Source organism: Acromyrmex echinatior, chromosome 6 (genome assembly GCF_024713525.1).
Source record: "Acromyrmex echinatior isolate Ae372 chromosome 6, ASM2471352v2, whole genome shotgun sequence".
Taxonomy (NCBI): Eukaryota; Metazoa; Arthropoda; class Insecta; order Hymenoptera; family Formicidae; genus Acromyrmex; species Acromyrmex echinatior.
In genome coordinates, this window is record NC_141857.1 from 5001920 (window position 1) to 5026989 (window position 25070).

The 25070-nt window shown below is 40.8% G+C and overlaps 1 protein-coding gene across 3 annotated transcripts in view; it reads right to left on the bottom strand.

The window, feature by feature from the left end:
* The window catches only part of Poxn (paired box pox-neuro), a 118081-nt gene that overhangs the window by 23545 nt on the left and 69466 nt on the right, over window positions 1-25070 (bottom strand). The window contains exon 1 of one of the 3 annotated variants that reach the window (XM_011069174.2): window positions 1866-3379. The exons of 1 other annotated variant lie outside the window; for it this stretch is intronic. The gene's annotated coding sequence lies outside the window, so the exon portion shown is untranslated. Of the gene's footprint in view, window positions 1-1865; window positions 3380-25070 lie in introns of those variants that run through there. One more of the 3 variants, XM_011069175.2, reaches the window with a different exon arrangement.

Here is a 25070-nt window from a genome sequence, read left to right on the forward strand (position 1 = left end):
TAATTAGCACCGCTGATTTTCGTGTCGCGTCATCGCACACGCACGCGTACACGACGATGATTTCAGCTTTAATCTGTTCCGCGGTGATGATATTCTGTGAGGATTCCGTCGGCGATTTCGTTGAGTGATAAGGTCGGATTCTTTTTTTTTTTTTTTTTAATATTTTAAGTCCTAACGACCATAGCAAAAGTCAGGCTGACTTAATCTTAAGACAGTGTCTTATGATATAAGTCTTATGTCTTTAGTAACGCACAGAAACAGTCTTATGACTTTTGTTTTAAAGGCATATTTATATACCTTTAAGACATAAGTGATAGTTCTTTTGTTTGCGTTACTAAAGACATAAGACTTAAATCGTAAGATATTGTCTTAAGATTATAAATCAGCTTTCTGCTAAGGTCCTAAGAGATAATCTGTCGTCGCATGTATCGATAACCCCGCAAACAATAGAGTAGTAAGCCTTAAGAAATTGATCAATCACAGCCGAATGTGAGAAGAATAATCGACCATGATTGGTCAATTCCTTAAAGACTTACTACTCTATTGTGTTTGTGGGGTAATTGGCAGGAATTTCCGATGCGAGATATCGAAGGAAGAGATACATCGCTGGCACACGTGCGTCGTGCGGAACACAGAAATATCTCCGAAAATGTAATATATTAGGTCAGATTTTATTATCATATCAATGAAGAATAATCTTCAGGGTTGGGTAAGTTAACTTTTTTTTTAAACTAAATTAAGTTAAAGTTAACAACCTTGAAAATTTAACTTAATTAAAATATAAGTTAATCTATAATAAAATTAATTGAATTAAAAGTTAAGTTAATAAAAAAAGTAATTAAAAAGTTTAAAAGTTAAATTTGGTTCGAACGAATAACCAAAAAAAAAAAAAGAAAAAGCTTGACTGATTAATTTCTCGTATTTTTCCTTTCTTACAGCTTATTTATTAAAGAATCTGGTTTTTTTTGTTCACAAGTAATTATATAATATAAAATTATTAAATTATATACTCATTAGCCTCTCGCATTGTATCTAAGGATTGACTTCAAAAAATTCAAATTAAAAGTTAATAGTTACTGATAAAATGTAACTAAATTAAGTTAAAAAGTTAAGAGTCTAAAATGTAACTAAGTTAAGTTAAAATTAATTAACTTTTTAATTTTTTAACTTAACTTTTATCTTTTTAATTTGGTACTACCCAACTCTGATAATCTCCCTTTGTAGTATTATATCTTTTTCATTAAAACGTAAAAACCACTGCAAGGATAAACGCGGGAGCAGTCTTACATAACACATGACACATAAAAACTGGATCAATTAAAACCCTTCATTTTCTTCCTTTTTATGAAATAAAAAACTATGATTGATTTTCTTATTCATTATACATTATGCATTATGCAAAAATCTGTCCTCCGGTCTTAATTAAAGCGCATTAGCGAACAACGAGTTGAGAAAATTTAGAATCATCGTAGACACTCCGAAAAAAGTAAAATACAATTCAAAAAGGTAGAAATAATCAAATCCACAAGAATCATTAATTGCTGTTCACCAGTCAATCAGGATCTTATGTCGGCGATGAGCAAATACAAGCGTACATTACGACAAGGGGTAAGTTTTTCTCAATACGCAAATACATGGTATCGATGGTTCATGAAAGTCGACATTGAATTATCGGGCGAGGTAACGCGATAAGTACTGAGCGAATAATGAGACGTCAGGCGGATCGGTTTAATTAGGAGGCAAGAAACCTACCGGATAATTTATTTATCCAGCCAGGGCGTGTACGGCCACAATTACACGCGGAAACGTCTATCACGCGGTGTGTTTCTAGTGAGAGGAAGAGGGAAACGCAGCCCTGTACGTACCTGTTGATTTTTTTATGATATCGGTCCGAGGTGCTCCTCAGCTTCCGTGTAGCATTCGATCTCCTCGAAGACTTCCCTCGTAACTAGTTTCGCATCGAAGATGCGATGTGTCCCACGTTCTCCGCTCACCTCCGGTCTTTCCCAATGTTGTACTTGCCGGTTTCTCGGTTCAAATCGCCGACATTGCACGACGTGTGCGTTGCCGTGCCTCGTCCTGGCGAGACGTCGTCCTGATGTGCGTCGCACGCACTCCTCGTTTCACGCAGGAAGTGACTTCGCTTTCACGGCAATGAGACGTGGATGCGACACGAAGCCGGAAAGATGGATAGAAAAAAAAAAGAAAAAGAGAGCGGAAAAGAGGTTGACTGTATAATGGTACACCTACAAGGACACGTCAGATGACAAGAAAGTTTCTCTCTGTTCCGCTCTTTATCTCGGCATTTCCTTCCGCGCGTAGCTCGTCCTCTATCTTTATTCCGCTCCGATAATAGTGTAACGTGCAGTCTTCTGTGATTTTGAATTGATGAAATCACGAGGTATATGTTTCTTTCTTTACTCTGGGAAAGAAGCGCGCATTCTGCAAGGTTCCTTTAAAGGTCCGATCAATCATCAAGATCACGGCTTAACCATCCCGTCAGCAGGATCGCACTGAACGTAACTGTTCGCACAGAAGCAACGTAGAATCCCAACGTAGAATCTTATCAGTCAATCTTCCTTCGGATCAAACGTCGGGCCAAACATCGGATCAAACGGAAAAGCCTTCTTAACTCCTTGTCCTTATTGTTCCACTTCCGTTACCGCACTTTAGTTAGGCTCACTGGTAACCCACGCGTTCAACTTCCGTCTTGTTCGGAAAAAGCTGCACCATCGGAAGTCGCAGGCTCGTAGCCGCGATTCCTCGATCGTTTCTTCCTCTTCTCGGCAGGCCGGCGCTCATCACCTCGTACCCGTGGCACAGAGCACGTGCAGTTACTCCTGGTAGCCGGCGGAGTGGCAGGTCTGCGCGACGCGAGGGCAAACTCGCGGTGGAGACCGCAAACTGCGGTCGGCCGCTCAGCAAACGCGTTCGAGGAGGACGTGGAGCGTCGACGGAGGCGGAGGCAGGAGGGAGGTCGCGGCACAAGCACAGGTACCAGAACGTGGCAAGGGCGCGAGAGCGCAGCGAGAGGAATATACGCTCGCGCGAAAGAGGTAGAGAGAAAGAGATGAAGAGAGAAAGACAGAAACGCAAAGTGGAAGCGAGAAAGAAAGTGAGGCGGTCAGGACAGGATGATGTGGACCACGCGGAGGACACGGCGTGTCTGAAGTGGGCTCGGCCCGCAAACGGGGGTTACGGGCTTTGCTTTCGGTCAGGTCCCCCGTACCCGTTACCCTCTGCCACCGCCTGTGTCTACTCCTGGCTCAGTCGTACGTGTCGTGTGTGTACAGCGGAGCGAGGAAGAGTGAGTGAGTGAGTGAGTGAGTGAGAGAGAGAGAGAGAGAGAGAGAGAGAGAGAGAGAGAGAAAATGCATGAAAACAAGAAACAGACCGAGAGGGAGAGATTGAGAATGAGAAGGGGGGGGGGGAGAGAAGGTGACGGTAGCGTGTCGTCGCGTGCTAGCTGGATGTTGTATCAGGTAGGTCCGCGTGGCCCGTGGCTCGTGGCCCGTGGCCCGGGTCGTGCCCACGGCGAAACGCGGCCCGTGGCCCCCGCTGGGAGAAAGAAAAAGAGAGAAAGAGAGCTTGCAACATTGGAGGGATTGACTCGGTCAAGGGGAATAAGAGAGAGAGAGAGAGAGAGAGAGAGAGAGAGAGAGAGAGAGAGAGAGAGAGAGAAAATCCGGGGGTGGGCGGGCAGAACACGCGTTCTCCCTCGTACTTATTACTTTGCCTTGCCTCCTCGTCGAAGCTCCTCCGAAGGGCTCCTACTCCTTCCTCGTATTTTCGTACCCCATCCGTTCTCTCTTTCTCTCTCCCTCTCTCTCTTCTTCACCGCTTTTCTCTCTCTCTCTCTCTCCCCCGCGCGCTCTTGTGCGCGCGCACGCACGCACGCTCGTGCGCGAGGGTAGTTGGGAGAACCGCTCTTTCTCCCGGAGGTTGGTTCCGTGACGTCCTCCTCTATCGTAGATGTAATTAAAGGGTTTCCACGCGGGGCCCGTCGCGACGGCGTATTTCGTAGGACCGCACGAGAGCCTTCATCTATGGCCAAACGATAGCTTTTCGACGAGAGTATCGATTCGCGCATTAAAAATGCTTCTGGAAGAATTTACCGAGCGCCCGGAGCGCCTTTTTCGGAATATTGTGTCCCGCGCAAGTATTTTTTCATTCTAGGCTTTCTGGAACGTTCTTCATTACTCGTTCTTAATTTCAAATCCATCGCCTGATTTACATCGCTGTAATATGCGATTCGCACGAGCTTGGAGCATTTATATGCGTGACAATTACGTCTTGTGGAAAATTTTTCAACGCTGCGAAACTTTTTCACGTAACACGCAAGCACGATTACTCGCACAGCTACCCTTGACTACACTGAGAAAAATAGTTTGATTTAAATAGTAATTCTGGTGGAAAAATAAGAATTCTAAATGATATAATTATTCTGGTAAAAATAAGAAATTTAGATTTTCCGGAAATATTGTATCAAGAATTCCAGTTATCTCTATAACTAAAATTCTAATAAATTTAATTAGAAAATTCTGATTCGTCTATTTTCGACCAGAAATCTTTTTCAGTGTAGTGTACCAAGCTTTAATTAAATAATTTCATAAGGAAGAATTTATATATTTCATTTATATATTTCATTACACGTATTTTTATATTAGGTGTTGGAATTAATTCGTAGCGTTTTTTAATGAAAGAATGTTATTTATTTCACATGAGCATTAAAAAATACATTAATGAAAGTACTTCCCATCACTTGTAAAACGCTACGAATTAATTCCAACACCTAATATATTCGATATTTTTTTTAAATCTAAAAATATTAAATGACATAGATTCAACGTTAAATCTGATCGATCCTAAATTTTACTCGTTTAAGGGTAAGGGTGATGTTCAATGTCAATAGGACACGAGGCGGGCGGTCGCGTTTAACGCTAAATGTATGGCGCGAACACGGACCTTTTGTCTCTCGTTTTCTAAACACGCGAGATGTTTGTAAGGCGAGGTTGTGTAATACCCGCAACACCATTTGAAGAAGAGACGTAATCGGCTTGGATGTGTCCAGACACGCAAGAATCTATACAATCGATAGTCCGTCCCCCGACAAATTCCACGAAGATCGAAGTACAAGATCGTCTCGCAAAGCTCCTGGACGTAATTTGAGTCAGTCAAGGACTCCTTGACTGAGTTCTTACGCAAGAGGCGTATCGTTTTCTCGACAATTATATACCCAGGATACCCCTTGTCTCGTGCGAGCCGGCATCACCGAGTTAAAACGATCTCCTCCACTGACGATCCGCGAAATGCCAGGTTCGACATACCGTCTCGGAATCTTCATCGATCACGAAGGACGCGAAGGTCGGTTGGTATACATCCGCACGATTCGAAAGGTTTCACCCCGCCAAGAAATAATAATTTGCAGGTATACTCGCGCGAACATTAGTTAACTTGGCTTTCGCGTGCCTCTTCGCTGATCATCTTCTCGTCCTCTTGCTCCCGTTTCGCTCTCCCGCCTGTTCTAGATCACGTTTCGCGCAACAGAAACATTATTTCAAGAATCAGAGTTGAGAAGTAAATTTGTTGTTCGCGTATACAGAAACAGACAAAGCTTTCGAGTATATATATTTTAAGCCAATTTCCTATTGACAAGATGAGTTAGCACGTCACAAGTTTCGTGGCGTTTAATGTATTGGAGTGTCGAATAACAAATAAACAAGAGGGTAACTTTACCGTACTCGGTTTCTGTAACGACCCCCCGTGGAGTAATTGTAGGACCCCTTGATTCCTGGCACCCTTGTACCCTTGTCTCTCCCGATGTCAGCGCAGGTTGCGCTCTTTCACGGATCATCGCCTGTTAACCAGTATTTCCGACTCGTTGCGGTCGGCCCAAATGTTATATGCCGCTGGATCTCTCAAACACCTTTGTCCCGTTTCACTACTTTTTTCTCTTCGATTTTTTCAGACCTAACGAGGACGCAATCGATTTCGTTAAAGTTAGTAGCAACTAAAGTTGTAAAATATACCTGTTTCAAGTTTCATTTTAAGCTGGAGATGAAGAACGGATTAATTTTTTTGCGCAAGTCGATATATCATCTTTACATCTTGTGCCTCTTTTATCTGTTCGGTTCGCATAAAAGTCGTTAAAAAATGGAAAGAGGACATCATATTTCGGTGATTATTAGCTAGATACCCGCGCACGTAAACTAGGATACGAAATTACGTTACCACATCGCCTTATCAGATTCGACATAATAGCGGTGATGGGACAACCCCTAACAAGGTAGAGATCAGATCATTACGACAAATTAATTTACGATCGCTGTGCGGAGTACTTTAAGAAAGAAGGTTACGAATTATGAGGCGTATCTGGTTGGGTCCAAATGTGTCCTGTGTGTTCAGGACAGGTGAGCAATTTTCACCCTTCGGCTTTCATTCCCTTGGCGTCTGTCCGGGCTTATCTGGCAGACTTCGGTTTTCGTTGATGGTGTATTCCCTCAAAGGAGCTAATATTCTTGCCATTATAATTGGATAATATTATCGGAAGGATGTCATTAAGATTTCTTTTGGCGAGTCTTTTTGCTGACAAGCCACGTGAAATTTTGATACAATTGTTGTCTGATCAATTTACTTCTGGCGCACAATATTTTATAAAAAAAGAATGAAACAAAGATGCTTACGAATAGAAAAGATGTTTGCCTTGTTTCTCTTTCTTGTTGGTTTTCTTAACAATGATCTCAACTAAAATATGCAGCTGCCGCCTGTCGATCCATCAAAGATATTAGGAACGCGTCCGTTCCCTTTTCGTTCGTCTAGAAATCGTCTTTTTACTTCGGTTATAACGCCGCAAATTTCACGGCGGCACCTCGATCAAATATTAATCTCATGGATGAAACTGTAATTTATGAAGAAACGACGAAGGATAAGGAATCTACGAAAAAAAGTGTGTGCAAGGTGCACCCACCATTTCTATAAGGCTATTAGGACGGAAGCAGGTAAGCTGGCCAATGTATTTTCCTGCCTGTATTCCCTTTCTTTCTTCGAGAGGACGCGAAGAAATCTTAAGCCCTCAGATCTCGCTCGAAAACATTAATGATTTTTCCGCATCGTCATTTTCCAAGATCACGTTCCCGTGTCGCCTGATGTGCGGCATCGCGTAAAGACGAATTAGATTATCATTTGCGAATAAGCATGCCATTTTTCGCCGATATCGCGCATTATGTGCGAGTCAACGGATATGGCTGGCGGCTGGATTAAACTGTTACGTCCGCCCTCTTCCACTTACTTACCCCGTCCGTCAGATATCGAGCTTCGAATTCCGGTCAAAGCTACCCTGAAGCAGCGTCGATTCCCAGAGTCGTAGGATCGATGACCAACGTACACCACCACCCTCCCGTTCGTCCCCTACCGTTGGCCGTCCTACCGGATCCCGGCTCTCTTAACGACGACGATAATATCGCGCGATCTGAGTGGCCCGATGACACCCGCGCTGATACACCCCGGCCCTGTCATTGGCCGACCCGCCGGATGGATGGTATTAGGGGGTTTCGCCGATTGGCGGCCTCTTTGGAACGCCCAGGAAGGATGCGCAGCTGCCAGGACATGCGTAATCCGTCGGCTTGATCGACGTCGAGGGAGTAAATGCACGACGTAACGATCATTCCCACGTAGTAGATGCACCACCACTTCGCCATTTCTTCCCCATAGGCGACACTTGACATTCTCACCGCCGACCATCCCCTGCCTTTTGCCCTTAAACGTAACGCAACCGCGGTGAATTTCAGCGAGTCAATTTGAGTTAAATCCCACGCTGCTTTAAAAATTAATTGATACTGTCTAAAAGTGATGGTGCACGTCCTTTAAATCTCATGCCGTTTAAAAATTAACTGACATTGTCACATTTGTCTCGAAGCGACACGTCAGAATTTATGTGAATGAATCATAAAACGAAAATAAAATATTTATTTCATGAGACGTCAACTCTCTGATTGAATCGCAAATTTTCTTCGTAATAGTTATTAGTTGACGATGATACAGTGTATTCGTCGCAGGTGCCGCGCAAATATCCACGAATGAGTGGAAAAAAATCTTGTTATTCGAGCGCGCAGTTTCGAGGAAAGCGAACGCTTGGAGCGGTGAGAAGAGAATTTCGATAATTGCAAGCAATTGCTTTATTATCCCAGCAGCAGGTGCCAATAATGGGCGGTGCTTCTATATCTGTCGGTTCGTAGCTTCGTTATACAAACAGTTCATCCTATTTATCCCATCGTTTTTCTTGCATCGGTCCGAAACTGAATCGCTAAAGGGCAAAGGGCATTTACCAGCCGCCTGTATAAAGATTGCGAGGAAAACGATTCGCACATCTGAATTTCTTTAACCAGACTTGATAACTCTTTTTTCGTTTTACGTTTAAAATTTGATTTATAATTGAATTTAATATAATTCTTAAATGCATGTGTATCATAATATGTAACTTTAGATTTGAAATAGTTTTCACAAGCATACATAGTGTGTGTCACATTTAAACGTAGTCATGAAATTCTTACGTGTAAAATAAATCACACTTGTCTACGGAAAATCTAACAACATAAAATATGCGAAACATTATTTTATCATAGTATTGTTAAAAGAATTAATTTGACGTGTCTCAACATTTATTTACGCTTATTATATATTTTTTTTATTATGAAAAAGGAAAATAATGGGTATAAATGCTGATACATCAAATAAATATCCAACTTTGCAAATCTTAAGCAGAACTGTTTGAACATTTCGACTGCCACGTTGAACGACATTCTTTTTTTTCCAAATTAGTCTCGCTATTTAAATTTTTAGTTTAAAAATATTATAACAATAATATTTTGACTTAAAATGTTTTGTGGCAAAAAGAAATAAATTATGACAAAAAATTTGTTCGACTTTCTAAGAGTTATTTCATAAAATTGAGTGTCATTCATAAATAATATGATGATCAATTAAATAAATTAAAATATGAGCACAGAGCACTAGAATAAATCTGCTGGAGTGCACACTTATTACACAACTGTCTGTAACACCTGTATCGTTTGTAAAGAAATTTCGACAATCCAGGAAAAGTTGATTCGGTTTCGAATCGGACCTTTTGCCATTGTAACGCAATCGTTTGAGGTCGTAATTGTTTTTACGGCTGATTCACGGTACGAATGCAAGACACATCCTTCGGGAAGGATATAGGGATAAAGAGAGGTGTTCCCGACAAGGGTGAAATCGTAAAAAGAAAGAGGGCAGGTCCTTCTCGCCAATTACCGGCCGTGTGCCAGAAAACGGACGCAAAAACAATCGCGACGAGAGGACAGTGCTTAGCGCAACACCTCGCAGCTAAGTGGAATCGGCCGCGTCGTTAAAAGCTGCGTCCCGAAATCGCCGAGCGGGATAACGAAATGCGCGCTTTGTGGCGTGTTTATCGCGCGAAAATTACATCGTGGTTACCGCGACTGTGGTTTCCTAAACTGTACTGTCTAAAGTATTAAAATTGCGCTGCCATCACTGCCGCTGCCGATTACGGCTATCTCTGAAATAAGCAAATCGTCGCTCGTCTTTCTGTCATCTTTCGACAGCTGATTCCGGAAAGAAGCGATTCCAAAAAATATTCGAAAGATTACAGTTTTATCTCTCAACGTACAGCAACCGCGCATGTCATGGGCGAAAGAAATATTATTTGAAATTAATTACCTCCGGATTCTTGGGGTCGTAAACGAGGCTAAGAGGGACGTGCAGCCCATCGATCTTTTTTGACCATGTCGAATCATAAGTAATCCGGCACATTTTTAGCAATTTTAGATGCTACCTTAATGGTTCTTTGAAAAGATAATAACTATTTTTCAGTAGACAAATAGACCGTGAACTTTGTGCTCACATTCGCGTTTGTATTGTAAATACAAGTATGTACAAAGTGGCTTCAATATATGTGTGTAATTAATTTTTTCTGTATAAAAATAACACTATACTCTGTATACAAAAATAGATTTACATATTTAAACGTGTAGCACAGTGATATTTTTATACGAAAAATTAATTTACACATATATATATATATATTGAAGTCTCTTTTTACACTTTTACACTTTTTTTATTTGGATTTACAATGTACACACAAAAGAATACATGCTAATATTCAAATATTAATTATTTTTCAAATATTTCAAAAATTCATACTGCAAATCTATCTATAGCTCATCACAAATTTATTAAAAATATATTTTGAATAGTATTCTCTAAATTCTTTAGAGTAGAATTTCACTTTAAAAAATAAAAATTGAGGCAGTTTTTGAAAAAGAGTGGTTCAATTTTCAATTTATAAGAGTGATAGTTCACTCTTCAGAATGACAATTCACTCAAAAAGTTTCAGAGAGCAAATTTAACACTTCAATCAAGATTACTAGATTAAAATAACATGTTGTATATGTATATTTGATCAGTCTCCATCCTTACACGTTGAAAGCAATGCTTTAGAGGGTTAAACACGAACTAAGTGTGACACGCGATTATGATACATATCGATGAGTCATACCAGCGGATGCATACTGATGATACACGTCCAAAAAAAAAAAAGGGTTTGTTGCACAGAACACCTGATGGGTACCACAGGACGCGACCGTATTTACGTGTTAATTACGCTGTCTTCGCACCCTCTCCCCTTGTCTCCTCATCCCTCGCAATAAAGCGATAAATTACAAATCAGACCCCTCGGTCTCGCGGGGCAAAATATCGCGAGACGCGCGTTTTGTTTTCGTATCCTCCTGCTTCATTATTAGGCAGATGCTAAACGCTCTGTGGGCCCGTATTTCTTACCTTCGCCGCCTTCCTTTTAAGTGCTCGCTCCTTTTTTTTTTATCGTCGTTTCTCTCCTCTCATCCTAGCTCTCGCGTCTGCCACATTTTTAAAACACCGATCGCGCGCGTGCTCGCCCTGGTACCAGGCGATCGTAGCGAGGTTCTTAATGAATTTCTACGCGGCCGCCGCCAGATATTAATCGAAGCCCTGGTAAGGCTTGGATGAAGCAGCTCACCTTCTTTGATACGATTTGATACGTTCGCGCACGCCCCGTCCGTTATTTGAAACTCCATCCGGGTATTATTCGCCGGCGCGAAAAAAAGTACGCCGCTAAATTTCGACACCATCGAAAGTCGATCGGTGATAGTATCGATAAAAAAAAAGCAGTACCGGTGGGTTTGAATGGACCGTGAAATTTGCATTAACTTTGTTTGCGCGTGCACCGAGTAATGCGCTCATCGTCGCGGCCATAAAACGAAAATTCTCTTCTTCATTGAGCGATATTACAGCCTGATAATTTAAGGTGGGACGTGGATGTCTTTTTACTTGATTTACTCGATTTCTGTCTGGCAGATTCAGACGGAGATACCGCTCACCGATAGAGACAAATAAGGGAAGTAAGACGATGCTCGCGCTTGCCGATCGTCTGATTTGCGACGGCACGCCCAGAACCTTGCCCCAAAAACTTCGTCTGCATGATGTGCTCCAATTTGTGCAAGTCTGCGCCGATGAGATATGCGCAATGCAGCGCCGTTGTATCTATAGACATTATCGTCGGAATCTTAACATCTTCATAATCTTAATAACAACTTTTGAATTTATTGCGCGCACACACGCGTCGCGATATTTTATTCTTCGCGCGATCGAGGCTAAGTACACACAAGTGAGCTTAATCGGGTGTCAAATGCGTGTAAATTAGCATTTCCGTCGATTTTAACTGTCAGCGTGAAAATATATACGTTCATGCCTTTGATCGTGCAAAACAATTTTCTTGCTCTTGAAGTAAATCGAAGTTAAATTACCTTGGAAAAGAAGAGATAAAAACATAGAAAATAACCGCTGTGGAAAATACTTGTAGCTTACAAAAACAAGCGCGAATAGAACGTGGTAGATCGATTTCATTCCTCGCGCTTTGTCGGAGGACGGTCGATGGATACGTCCATTTTGCTGATACAGCTTGATTCGCGGCGGCACGCCCATCGTTACGCAAAAAATTTTATCCGCGTAGTGTTTTAATTTCCTGCGTTTTAATGCTATCCGCAGATCAAATCTAAACAATATATATTATAATACATATATTGCGACATAATTTTAAATAGATTGACATTATTATCCTGTAAACACTGTTGTTAAAATCAATTTTCTCTTGTCTTATTCGTTTATTAATTTAAAAATACATAAAATCTCTTTTAAGGAGATAATCGTCTCACCTGCTACTTCAATTCACTCAAATTTCCATATTCAATTATAGATGAATTTAAATGTCATGAATATAATTTTGAACATACATACGATTAATCATTGAACATCGAGTCGTGTAAGTGAAATTCAAATAACATTTACTAAATAATATTCACGTTTTTTTAACGATACATGTAATTACCTCGAGATTGATTACAGTCATTTCAATCATTTGGCCGTCACCTTCGTGCTGTTTCTTCTAACTTTTTTTCCTCGGATTTCTTCCATGCTGTACCATGGAGACGAATCGATCCTTTTCTTGTAGACAGGCTTCTCCGGATCAGCTTTTCGATACCATTAAAGGTGCGCTGATGCGTACGTTTCTCGGAAAAGACGATTAATGATTGTATTGAGATGAAGAAAATGTATATAAAATCCACCCGCAATGCAAATATTCGAAAAAAATCAAATCGTGTACGTCATATCATCATACCGTTTTCTCTATGAATGTGGAAAACAAATATACTTTTTCGGCGCGTCTTTATAATACGCTATTTTGTTTGCTCGCCGAGATTACACCATGAGGTATAATTTCAGGCATGTATACATGGACATATCGAGTCCCTATCATTACCCGATACTTAATTGGATTCCGCAACGCTCTTGTATCGTAATTTCATTACTTATCTTTTGCGCCAAATTGCATTTATGGGATTTCACTTGCGAACAAGCCCGCAAGGTGATTTCGTGTTGCGAAACGTGGAAGCACCTGTGGACACCTTAAATAATCGCGAGTCGATCGGGTATTAAAAGTATACAGCATTCATCGAAGGACGCGTACAAAGTGCACCATGATTAAATCGTAGCCAATTATTAAGATCGGTACTCGTAGTATTTAATTGCAATCGCAATTTCGAGAAATCAAAGCCAAGTTACACATCACTTCCATATAACACGAAATCGCAGAGATATGCAGATTTATTAAATTTACACAGAAATCTCAAAAATTCTTTCGTGCAGTACATGCAGATAAAATGAGATATATTTAAAAAGATATAAATAGACGGACAGTTAGGCGATTCGTACGATTGCCGTAATCATAACGGCGTGTCGAAGCAGCAGTTTATTCTTTATATTCTTTACATTCTTTATATCTTTTATTCTTAATTTCTGAACCTTGCCGTTGCACCTGTGTCTCCTGAAAGACGAAAGAAGCCCGGCAATTACGAAGCAATCAATTACGAAAGTTCAAAGCTGGACGCACACAGCGATCAAACAAGTGCGTTCGCTTAATTATGATGTGTATGTATATACCGAATACGTGTTCCGGTGCAGATATTGACACTCGATTATCAGTTAATTTCTTAATTGCTGAAATCACTTACCAGCCCATCCGCTCCGATTTCTCCGTCCGTTTGCATGTTCTGACTACATAACGATCGCGTATGAGTATATGAATCGGTACACGTCTACACGAAAGCTCGTCCTAAATCACTATAATGACACACTTCAACGGGAAAACAAACAGAGTCACGATAATCAGCGGAATTACCATCTGGTACAACGCTGTCCCAGATTTCGTTCCCGAATGGAATAATTTAAGAGTTTACCATTGGAAAACATTTACAATATATGCAGAATGTTAAAGATCAGACGTTTTTTATGAGATTTTTAGCCAATTTAAAAATTTATTTTTCCTCACACAGGTGTTGATAAATTTTTAATTATAAGATTAGAAAGGAAAAAAATTTTTTACTAAACTTTAGAGAATCAAATAAATAACAAAACTGCATTTTTTAAATTAATATTTTAGATTTTATGTAAGAGAATTTTATTTTAAGTGTAGTATTACAAAAATATTGAATGCAAAAGTTTAAAGGTTTTGCGATTTTCTACATGTTTACTGAAATATCTAAAAATTTAACTAGATACAGATCCAAAAATAATTTTGTTGAGCTATCAAAATTTTGTAAGACGCTCAAACTGGTTATTAAAATATCAAAATTTTTTGCACTGTCCATCATGCATTAAAAATTCCTAATTACAATTATTTTGATAAATCAAAAAAATTTTCATTATCTAGTTAAACTTTTAGATATTTCAGCAAAATCGTTTTTTTTTTTCGTATACTTTCTAAAAGTTTTTGTACACGTATCTATTTCTAAATAGAAAGTGTCGCAATCTGCTAAAAGATCTTTTTCATCAAAGCCGGATGGAAATACAAGTAATGGAACGGCAGTGTGCGTGACGTTTATGGCCCTAACGGTTCTTTTTGCGGGCATAATCTTAACCGATTGAAACTGTCATTCAAGGAAGCGAAGTAATATCCGATACCCTGTATTCCCGAGAATCATAAAGGAACGAAAATTTCTGTAAACCGTTTCTTCTCAGATGTAACGCTTGTAACCACTTGTGAGGCGAAACGACTCCGATAACGGCTCCTCACGAGCGAGCAAACGATTAACGACTCGTCCTTCGAATCATGTTGCGAATACCATCGACTTACAGATGAAGGGAGGACAATGCTCGTACGCAATTGGCGCACAGGCGCATTAAATTCGTTGTATTGGTTTCGGCGACAGGGAATAAGACGACGACTTCCTTTCGCTCTCGGTCCTCGTCTCATCTCGTTAAAAGGAGCCGCCGTAACGGCGTAATACCTCATTACATTTTTGCCACGGCGCGTAATGGCCTTTCGATTTACACTGGTCAGCGTGTACGAGCTCACGCTCGTCGCTCCGTTAGGTGGCAGCCAATCGAGCCGATGAACCATAGGCCGCGGTAAACCCTCGGACGACCGGAGCGTTAACCAGTAACCAGTCACTTCCACAGTAATTACGGGGCTCGCATTCGCGTTTTATAGGCGAACCCTGCGAACTGAGGTGAGACGAGACGAGACGAGACGAGACGAGACGGGATGGGACGACGGGACGGGACCGACCGGGACGAGACGACTCACTCGCTCGATTATTGCATTACTCATGCATAGGACCTGGCACGGGCAATACCGCTTGTCCGAGTCGTAAGTGTCGTGTAGAAATCACGAACGCCACGCAACGCCAAGAAATTCTTTCATTCTTTTTCAACGGACTCGCGAAGCTTCGTGCTTTATCCCCCTTTGCTTCATCCTCCTTGCTAATATTATTGCTAGCAGCACCAGATTGATGGATTCTTCAAATTTTTCAGAATCTCTTTTCAAAGCTCAAATAATATCGCTTTTCTTCGAAACTAACCAGATTCAAAGCCGGGCAAGTATAATAATATAACGTCGGGATTTACCGCAAAACAAACAGTTGTGGGAATAAAGATGAATTTGTTATTTAAAGTGAAGCAGTTAGCGCATCCGGGTGAGAGGAGAAAAAAAAATATGACACGAGGGATTGATGAGAGGATGTATCGAGAGGTGACGAAGCGTGCAGCTGGCACGAGTAGGAAAGGTAAGACAAACGGAGATGATCTGTTAAATGGATTGTTCGGGGCTAATTAAAAAATCGAACCCGTCCAAAACGCGTGCGGGAGAGCACCGATTGCCATCGGGATTCTCAATCGATTAATCCGATCTCCTCTGCGAGTTGAACATCGTCGCAACATCGTCGGAGATCGTTCGATCTTCTCGCGCGTGCTCCACGGTACAAGACACCGTCGTAAGCCGGATATTTATTAAGACAGGTGACTATATAAGGTGTATAGGTAACGCACGTCTCCTTATTTATATATCTCCTTCCTCTTTCTCTCGACTTTTGATCTCATCGGAACTGAATTTACTGTCGTAGACGTCACCCGGTGAAGACGGAAACGCGAAGCTGATTTTCCGTATTAATTACCAAAGACTTTTGCAAATTGTATTTTATAAAAATTATTTGTCGTTACCTGTGCGCGCAAGACTCATTATTTTCTTTCACTCTAGGCAAAACCTGAACATAGGAAAATTAGAGAGATATTATTTTAAAAGTTCTAAATGGACTCTCTAAATTTCTTGAAGTGAACTCTCATTTCAAAAGAATGAAAATATTGTCACTATTGAAAATATTTACATTCTTGAATAAGAGTAACAGATTATCACTCTTCTTCTGGAATGAGATTTACTCCAAAGGAAAAAAATCTTATTCCTTTTTTGGAGTGAATCTCACACTCCAAAAAAATGAGATCTTACTCCAAAGGAAAATCTGCCGCTCTTAATCAAGAGCGAATATTTTCATTCTTTTTCAATGGCAGTATTTTCACTCTTTTAGAGTGAGATTTCGTTCTAAGAAATCCAGAGAGAAGATAATTAATATGTATGTGATATTTTTCAAGATTAATATTCCAGATATCTTATATGGATATATTCCTTCCCGAAAATCGGGCATGACGTGGTGGTGTGCCGACTTACGTAAACGTCGACGACGCTATGTTGACGCAACGTACGAGTCAAAAGAAGACATCAATCCGGTTGTCTCGAATCGGCGTGTGACGATCGAGGGTCGCTTCTCATCGTTGGACATTCGTAACGACCACGAGCCGCGCCACAGCGACAAACGGTGCCACTCGCACTGTTTCTCTTTCTTTCTCCTCGTCTTCTCATTTATTTCTTCACCTTCTTCCTTCTTCTTATTCGCGGTTTTAACGCCTCTACGTTCACGTTTGCGCTCGCACGCGTGCATTGATCGCTCTCAGTCGCTCTCTCTCTCTCTTTCGTTCTTTCTCCCTGTCTCGAGTTTTATGCCTCGGCTCTTTGACTAAGAAGGTTTTTGCGCCGGTCCCGCTTCGTTAGTGGCCTTCATATGAGTTATGCTAATTGAATGTATGATAACCAGCGACTTTAATTGGAATGTAACCGAGCGACCCCCGTGCGCGTCGATTTTCAGGAACGTTTACTGCGCAAAACTGACAGCAGAGATGCGACGTTGATTGTCGGAAATCGAACAACGTGAGACTCGTCATCACGTATTAATGTCGAGAAATTCCCAAATTATTTCAATATAGTCCGACAGATAATAATTAAAGTTTATAAGTTCGTTTTGTAACAGCGGTACTAATTTAAATAAAATACATTGCAAAAATATCTAATTAGTGTCGTTCTTTTTATTTACTGTTTGAAATTTTATAGAAATCTTGTCACTTTTTAAAATTTAACAAGTAAAGCTTCTCGAGCAAAAGAGATCACAAAAAGAAATTTACAGCTTTTACATGATCTATATTTTTCTGAACTTCAAATAAATCGTCCAATATATGAAACTGATGTGAGAAAGACACTTCTTGCTGAGACGCAGGAATATAAATTATGTACGCTCTTGAGAAAATTGATGAACGTTCTCCGAGAGATCGGAAAGTTTAATATACAGAAAGTACAAAGAAAGAGAAATCGTCACGATGTGTGATAGCGACTCTAATTGTGTGCGCAGATGAGGCTAATGATGACAAATCTATCGATCACATCTTGATCGTAAAATCGACGCGGTCTTTTTAAACATTTCAAGACGAGCCCGTTTAAAAGTACGCACGCTCATGCTATAAAAAAGAAGAATAGAAAAGAGATCAAGTGGAGAAGACGCGTGCCGTTGTCTCTTTAATTTCGTGACGTGCGTTTTGCACCTGGTCCTTATCACATCGACGAGCTACTTTCTAAAGACTAACATTTGCATTTTCAACTAATAGGCGATCAAACCGAGAGTGAGTTTGATAAAGAGTCAAAAAAAGAAAGATTCACTTCTGTCTTGTTTAGCTAAGAGATTATGAGACATTCGCAATACATACGTACATGAAGTTACAAGCCCACCCAACGCGAAGTAGTAGAGCCATTCGATGAATTCTGATGGTTCGAGATATCTAGATTATCGACTTTTTTTTGTCTTCGTTTCATCGATAGTGAAACGTTCGTGCGGTAAATCCAGCAGGTGAATTTATCGAGGCGGGCGAATCTCGGTTCTCTCGTAACAAAAAGTGATTATTACGGTTTCCTTGGTGACGATATGTACGAATAAAAAGATTCACACGTCCGAAAAATGATGCTCGATCCCTTATATGATTCTTCACTCGTTTGTTCCAAAAACGGGTAAGAAGCAGTGCGAATAATCGCTCTGCGAGATCGTTGCCGAACAAAAACACGGATAATTGAGCCATTACACGGAAATGCGTAATAAACGGCACAAGTAATTTTCCGAGTATCGAGTCGTTCCTTCGTCGTGCCTTTTTCGCCCCCTCGCCCCCCTTCTTTCCCTCTCACCCCGGTCGGGCACTAAATTACTCGTGCAGCTACCCCCGTTTAAGTACGTCTCGGTAGGTATGCCGTATAGTCGGATTCTCGCTTTTTGTCACCTCATTGGAACGGATCGAGCTCGTCGTGGTCACCGTCGTTTGTCGTCGGATAGCATCGATTTCTACCTGTCTTTTTCCGGCGCGCGACCCGATCCGCTTAAGGGATTGCGTCCAGATTCCGATTTTGGTGCGGCTTGCCGGTGTGGCGTAGCGGCGGCTCTTTTGTGAATCATATCTCGCGGTATCGCACGTGCATATTCCGAAGATGAAGAGCTCAAGTCCTCAAGTAAGAGATTAGACACCGTTTAGACAACTTCTGATTGGTTCGCCAATTATAGTTTTCAGGTTCTGCTTAGCCCTTCAAATATCTTGGCACAAATTTCAATTTTTATGAAATAAAGATTTTAATATTTCGGTTAAATAACTATTTGGCAACATAGCAGAGATGTTGAAAAGTAATCCATAAATTTTTAGAGATTTTTTTGGAAGCCTAGAACAGTAAAAAAATTTGGACTCAATAAAATAAAGTCTTAGAATGCTTATTTTCTTTTCTTGTTGAGTCCAATTTTTTTTATTGTTCTGTGCTTCCCAAAAAGAAAAAAATTCAGAATTATTCTTCAACATCTCTGCTATACATTACCAAATTATTTAATATTTGAATATTAAAGCCTTTTCTCATTTCGTAAAAATTGAAATTTGTGTCAAGAAATTTAACAGTAAAATTTCGCCGCCTCAAAAAAGACCTAGGAATCCTATGAAGGGTTAAGATAGAATGAGATATGGATGAGAGGACAATCGATCGCGTTCGCGTTAGATGCCCTGACGATAAACGGATAGGCACGAAGCAGGTGAGGCACAAAAAGGTAGCGGGCATAAATCCTGCGGATTGCAGATCGACAACGCCCGTTACGAGAACAGTCCGAGAACGGTCGCCATTAGTCGCTCTCGGATGGCTCGCGGCGCGTCGACGGTTATGTAATCGACTGGCAATCCACTTGCAGATGACTTATTAAGGAACGTACATTAAACCAGGCGCTGATACTCGATAATAATAATTGATTATATTGGGCGTTTTGTTGAAGCGTCGTGTGATTATTTAGATCGACGTTGGCGATTATGTGATAAAACGCACATATGATGCGATATGACCAGCATAATCATTTAGTGCAGCATATTCGATTTTTCTTTGCAATGGAATCGTCGATGTAGTCGCTTATTCGCTGTTATGAAATGAATCATATGAAGCAAAGTGATATTTGAAAATAATTAAACAAGTTGTATGGCGTAAGCGTTAAATTTTACACGCAGCTATAAGAGTATACGCGCAATCATCGCAATTAAACGTTCAGCCTGCGTGAGTAAAGTTCAGTTTGGTTTAATGTTCGAGTCACAAGTTGAAGACGTATGTTCTCCAAGCAGTTTGCGGTAGAGTCGCCGCAACAGAGTTGCGAATCAATTTACTAGCCAATAAAACACAATTTACATGCGATACTTTCAAACGAGCAGCGCTGGCTTTTGAAAGAAATCTTACTCCTCTCATTTCCTGACTCAAGAAAAAGAGAGAAAGTAAACTTACATTCATTGTGAACATTTAAATAAAATAATAATCGATCATCTCCTGCAATAAATTTCTTACATAATTACTTATACTTATACTTGTAAATTTCTTGTACTCGTACAGATTTTAATATCGATAAAAAGAGAGAAAAGTTTTTAGTCGCCTTAAATTAGGCACTGCGAAGAGAATGTCATTTCGATCCAGCGAAAAGCCTTCTCTCGCCGAATGCGAGAGAGCCGTGCGAGAACCATCCGGACGACCCTCCGCGTAAAAGATTACATCGACCGCGGACGACGTCCGCGATGTCGTAAACACAGATCACCTTTATGGTTAATACATTATCACGGTGACGTGTAAGTAATAATGTTTCATGGACGCTGCCAGATGCGCCAATGTCACACTCCATGGATCCGGCCTATGGCGCGCGCTATGGGGGTCCCGTAGGTCGTCCCTATCCGAGGAGCGAGGATACCGTGTGCGATTCTCTACGACTCTACGCGATCACGCATGTGGATATGCGTGCACGAGTGCCATTATACGCGCGCGTTACTTTCCCGCGATCACCGCAAAACTACTCGTGATTGATAATTACACCAATTATACCATTAAACTGTTTATACAGGCGGTACCGGATTCTCGTCGAGGAGCGACGATCGAGATTACGTAAAACGCCACAAATCGTGACGTTCTTCCTCAGAAGGTGATCTCTTTTAGTGTTTAATCAAATGTAAGACAAATCTGCGGTACATGTACAAAAGCTGAATAACTTAACAAACTTGCAGGAAAAAGTTCCAATTATTTTCGCCATTCTGTTTTCGAGATATTTGATACTAAATAGAAATTTGCATTACGAGTATACGCGGTTTATGTTTTAAATGCGTATTTTTAATTTGAGGTACAGGCATTAAAATTGTCCATAATTATAAAGTAAATATTTAAGTAACGTTACAAATGAGAGTATGATTCACAGTATGGCAATTTATCGGCTTAGCTAATTTCAATTTATTGGGGGGGCTAATCACACACTTTGTGCAAAGCCCCACCTTCCAAAAATTTTGTAAGTACACGTATTGATATTTTCGTCATTTATATATATAATAAATAAATTAAAATAAAACGTTATCAGGCGAGAGTGATTAAGCCGATGAATTGCAATACTGTGAATCATACTTTATATATAGATGGAGTCAGATATAAATAATTTCTCATATCATAATCACGCATTTTCGAATTCTGAATTAATGATTTTGATTTCTGAAAGATTTTTGTAAAACCGAAAGGTGATAAAAACAATAAAAATGTCATCAGAGCAAAATTATATGCATCAAATTTATTCTGCTTTCGCGTGGTCCTTTCACACGCCTTTGCCATCTTCCGCTATTGTTAGCTCAGAAATCGCTCAGAATATCCTCATCGAGTCATTGACACGAGGTAATCTCGAAATCACACGCATCAGTCGGGAGACAATTTCCGGGCGGTGGACGCGAGAGACGGAGAGGAGGGCAAAGGCAAGGGAATCGCTCCTTAGGCGTTTCGTAAGAATTTCGCGTCCGCGGCCGGATTCCAACGACTGGTTTTACGTCGAAACTGCAAATGGATCGGGGCCTAAAATATGTCGGCCCAATTTGCCGGTGTCTGCTGCCTCTGGGGCCTGACCGAGCGGTTGCCTCTCCTTACTCTCTCGTTAGTCGCCCCGAGCTGCTTCCTTACACACGCGTACCTTTCTCTCTTTCTCTCGCCCTTTACCTCTTCCTTCTATCCACCTCATTCCGTCCAGTACCACCACTTCCTCCTCGCTTTTCGGCTCGTGTTAAGGGAGATATATGCGATGCCTCTCCCTCGGCGAATTCGAGTTTGATTGAGCATACAGGTGCTCACGAGGGACGTCGGTAAGTACGGTAAGAGAAATGACTTGTCGCTGGTATGCGTGTCCCGGAAAATCTTAGTTAATAGATTTACACCAAAGTGCATTGCGTGTTCGTTTACAACAGAATTAGATTTAATATGAAGGCTAATTACCTGAAGAATTAATTTTTTGGACTAATTTCCATTCCACGATTTTTCGAAATAAATTACACTGTGCAACGTAAATATTTGTATCAATTCGATAAATAATTTTTTCAGAAAAAAAAAAACAATTCTTGTAATCACGCCGAATTAAATATTATTCATCTTAAAAAAAATGAAGGTTCTCTGACGTAAAATCTTGATACGAAGAGGAAGGCCAATAAGGACTAAAACGCAGTTGTCGCGTTCGCTATCAAGGAAGATCCAAAGCGGATATATAGAAATGTGTGGTATTTTTGAAAAATTTGAACCGCTGTCTTGTTATCTGCACTCGACAAATCTGAAATTGCCAAATGCGTTACATGTAAACTATCGGAACATGATCAACAGACACGATTTGATCGGTATCTTTTGAACATCCACTCGATAATAATCACTCCACGACTTCTACATTTTTCGGATCTCGGCTCGAGCCAATGTAAGAGGGCAGATGATCGAGATACCATCCTAAATTTAGGTCGACAACGTATGTCTGTCATCTCGTAAATTCGGGTAAACTGATTGTGACTATAAAATCATCAGATTGTACCGCCAAATTTTCAGAACTAGAAGGATGAACGATCGGTCGAATGAAATGAACGGAATGAAATCTCGTAAATCTCGTATATTAAAAAATTTATAACAGTTTAAAAATATCTGATCTCCGCAGTATCAATTAAAAACGACAGTTGCATGATCGGAGAAACGACTGATCATGCAATCCAGATCTTGCAAAAAGCGAACCAATCTTGCCTGTCTTTTTTTGCCAACAACAACGATGTATTTAAAATTGATACATAAAATCACGCTATTCTCTCTTGTACTCTACTATAAATTCGAAACATGGCGATCCTCATCAGTCATCGTACAATAATTCACCGTATATTAAATCATCAACTCATCGCATAATAATTATAATTAAATATTTTACTGTAAAAAAATTCCTACAGTAGGATATTTATTTAAATACTATTATTATCTCTTAAACTTTCAAAATAAATCCCATTCTGAAGAGTAAAATCTCACTGTCAAAAATTGGAAACGAGTTACTCTTTTTCAAAACTGACTCAATTTTCGCTCTTCAAAATGAGATTCTACTCGAAAGAATTTCAAGAATAAATATTTCTTTTTCAAAATTTCGTCGCTACGGACAATCGTCCGGAATTATTTGTGAACCGTGTGGTCTTTTCGTTTTCTTCTTTTCTTCGGTCCACACTGATCTCTTCCTGCTGCTGCGGTCGCGAGGAATTAAAATTGTTCGAACTCGCTCCCGTCGTGTTCGCGGACGTTTCTGCGGAAAGAAAGAAACGATCGGCCGAACACCGTGGTACAACGAAGCACGGCCAATTCCAAAGCGGGCGCATAAAGCGGCCGCGTTTTGTCGAACCGCCGCAGTTTTGTGGCCGAAAGAGCGATTGTGCCTGGACACACGTATACACGTCGCGAGAATCATCCAATTATGGCACGGGAAGAAATACCACCGGCCTGATTGGATAGTTAAGACGTTCTACTCGCGCCTGCACGCACTCTCCCCGACCGTAAAAATAAAACAATCCCTTTCTCGCATCCACGCCGAGGATACGGAGTCAAGTATACCGTGGAACGTTTCTCGAAATTGCGGTTTGCCTCCAGTAAACTGTTGTCCTCCCGGAACGTTATCTTCGTAAAAAGAACTGTTTGAAACAAGCTGTTTAAGATCACCCCTGTTATCGGTGCGGATTTATAGAAAAAAAATACAATTAAGTTGAAAAGCTTCCATAACTCAATTGTAATGCGTCACGCCGTTATTCCAACGCGAGCGCGCAACGAGCGCGTTAATTAAATTAATTGCGGCGGCGAGGAGACGGGCAGTGGCCGCGCCAGGGTTACATGAGGCGGTTCGCCAACCTGCAATTTTGTATCGACTCGCGGAAATGGTCCAATTATGGCGAGAGGAAGAGACCGGCGGCCTTTATCGCGGTTAGTTAAGACGTTTTAAGAACGGTGATCCTCGCGAACGCTGAATCACTATTCTCTTTCTCACTTCAGGCGGGAGTACGTAATCAGTTTTCACACTCGAACATCTCAAATAAGGGCTATGCAAATAAGTCGCGCGTTAAACGTGACAGTCTGCATCGAGATTGGTCCAATTATTGTAGAGGGTTGGAAGCTAATGCGAGCATCCGACGAAAATTAAGCGATTTTCAATTCGCACCGGGAATGATTCGATCAGCAGATATACGGCATTGCGTTTTAACGCGATCCATAGAGAGTAACGTTATCGCTTTATCGCGTTGACGTAGTGCGGCGGTTATTCGAAAAAGTTGCTCTTTCCTAAATTCAATCCTTTAGGGTCAGGCGTATTCATTAGGGCGCCATCCGAGGATCGTAATCTTAAATCTCGGCTTAATTTCGGATCGTTATCGAGAAGAGTTATAGAGTTAATTATCTTAATTGTTCTCGACGTGGTCGCGAGAACGCGGCGCGTCTCTCCAAGTGTGACAACTTTGTATCAGAAATAGTTGCAAAATCGCCCAATTAAAACACGAGGACATAGATAGATACTCGAGGAGACAGCTCAGAGTCTCTGTCTGTCTCTGTCTATCTAGAGACACTAACTGCTTCACAATGACGATTCTCCTAAAATGTTTACAAAGTCCCGTGTTTAGTTCTGCCACATGCAATTCGCAACTAATCTCCGTCTAATTGAATTCTTGCGGCTGCAGATACGCGATAAAAGAAATAGATTTAGTTTCTATCGTTTCTATCCGCGAATCCCGCCTCGATCAATTAATGCGATCCCGAACAAAATCAGGAAAATGAACCAAGTGCCGTAACACTTTCTCGAGAACTCGTAACTGCTTTGCAAATTAACTACGTAATTCATTTCACTGCGGTGAGAGATGCCAAAAAGTGTTGAATATTCGCACGCTCTCACTACCGATCTTCGATTACGCAACCTAATTAAAAAATTAAGAGCAGCGGATAATTTAATTCGTCGTTACGTAAGTCGCCATTCGCGAAGGGATATTCA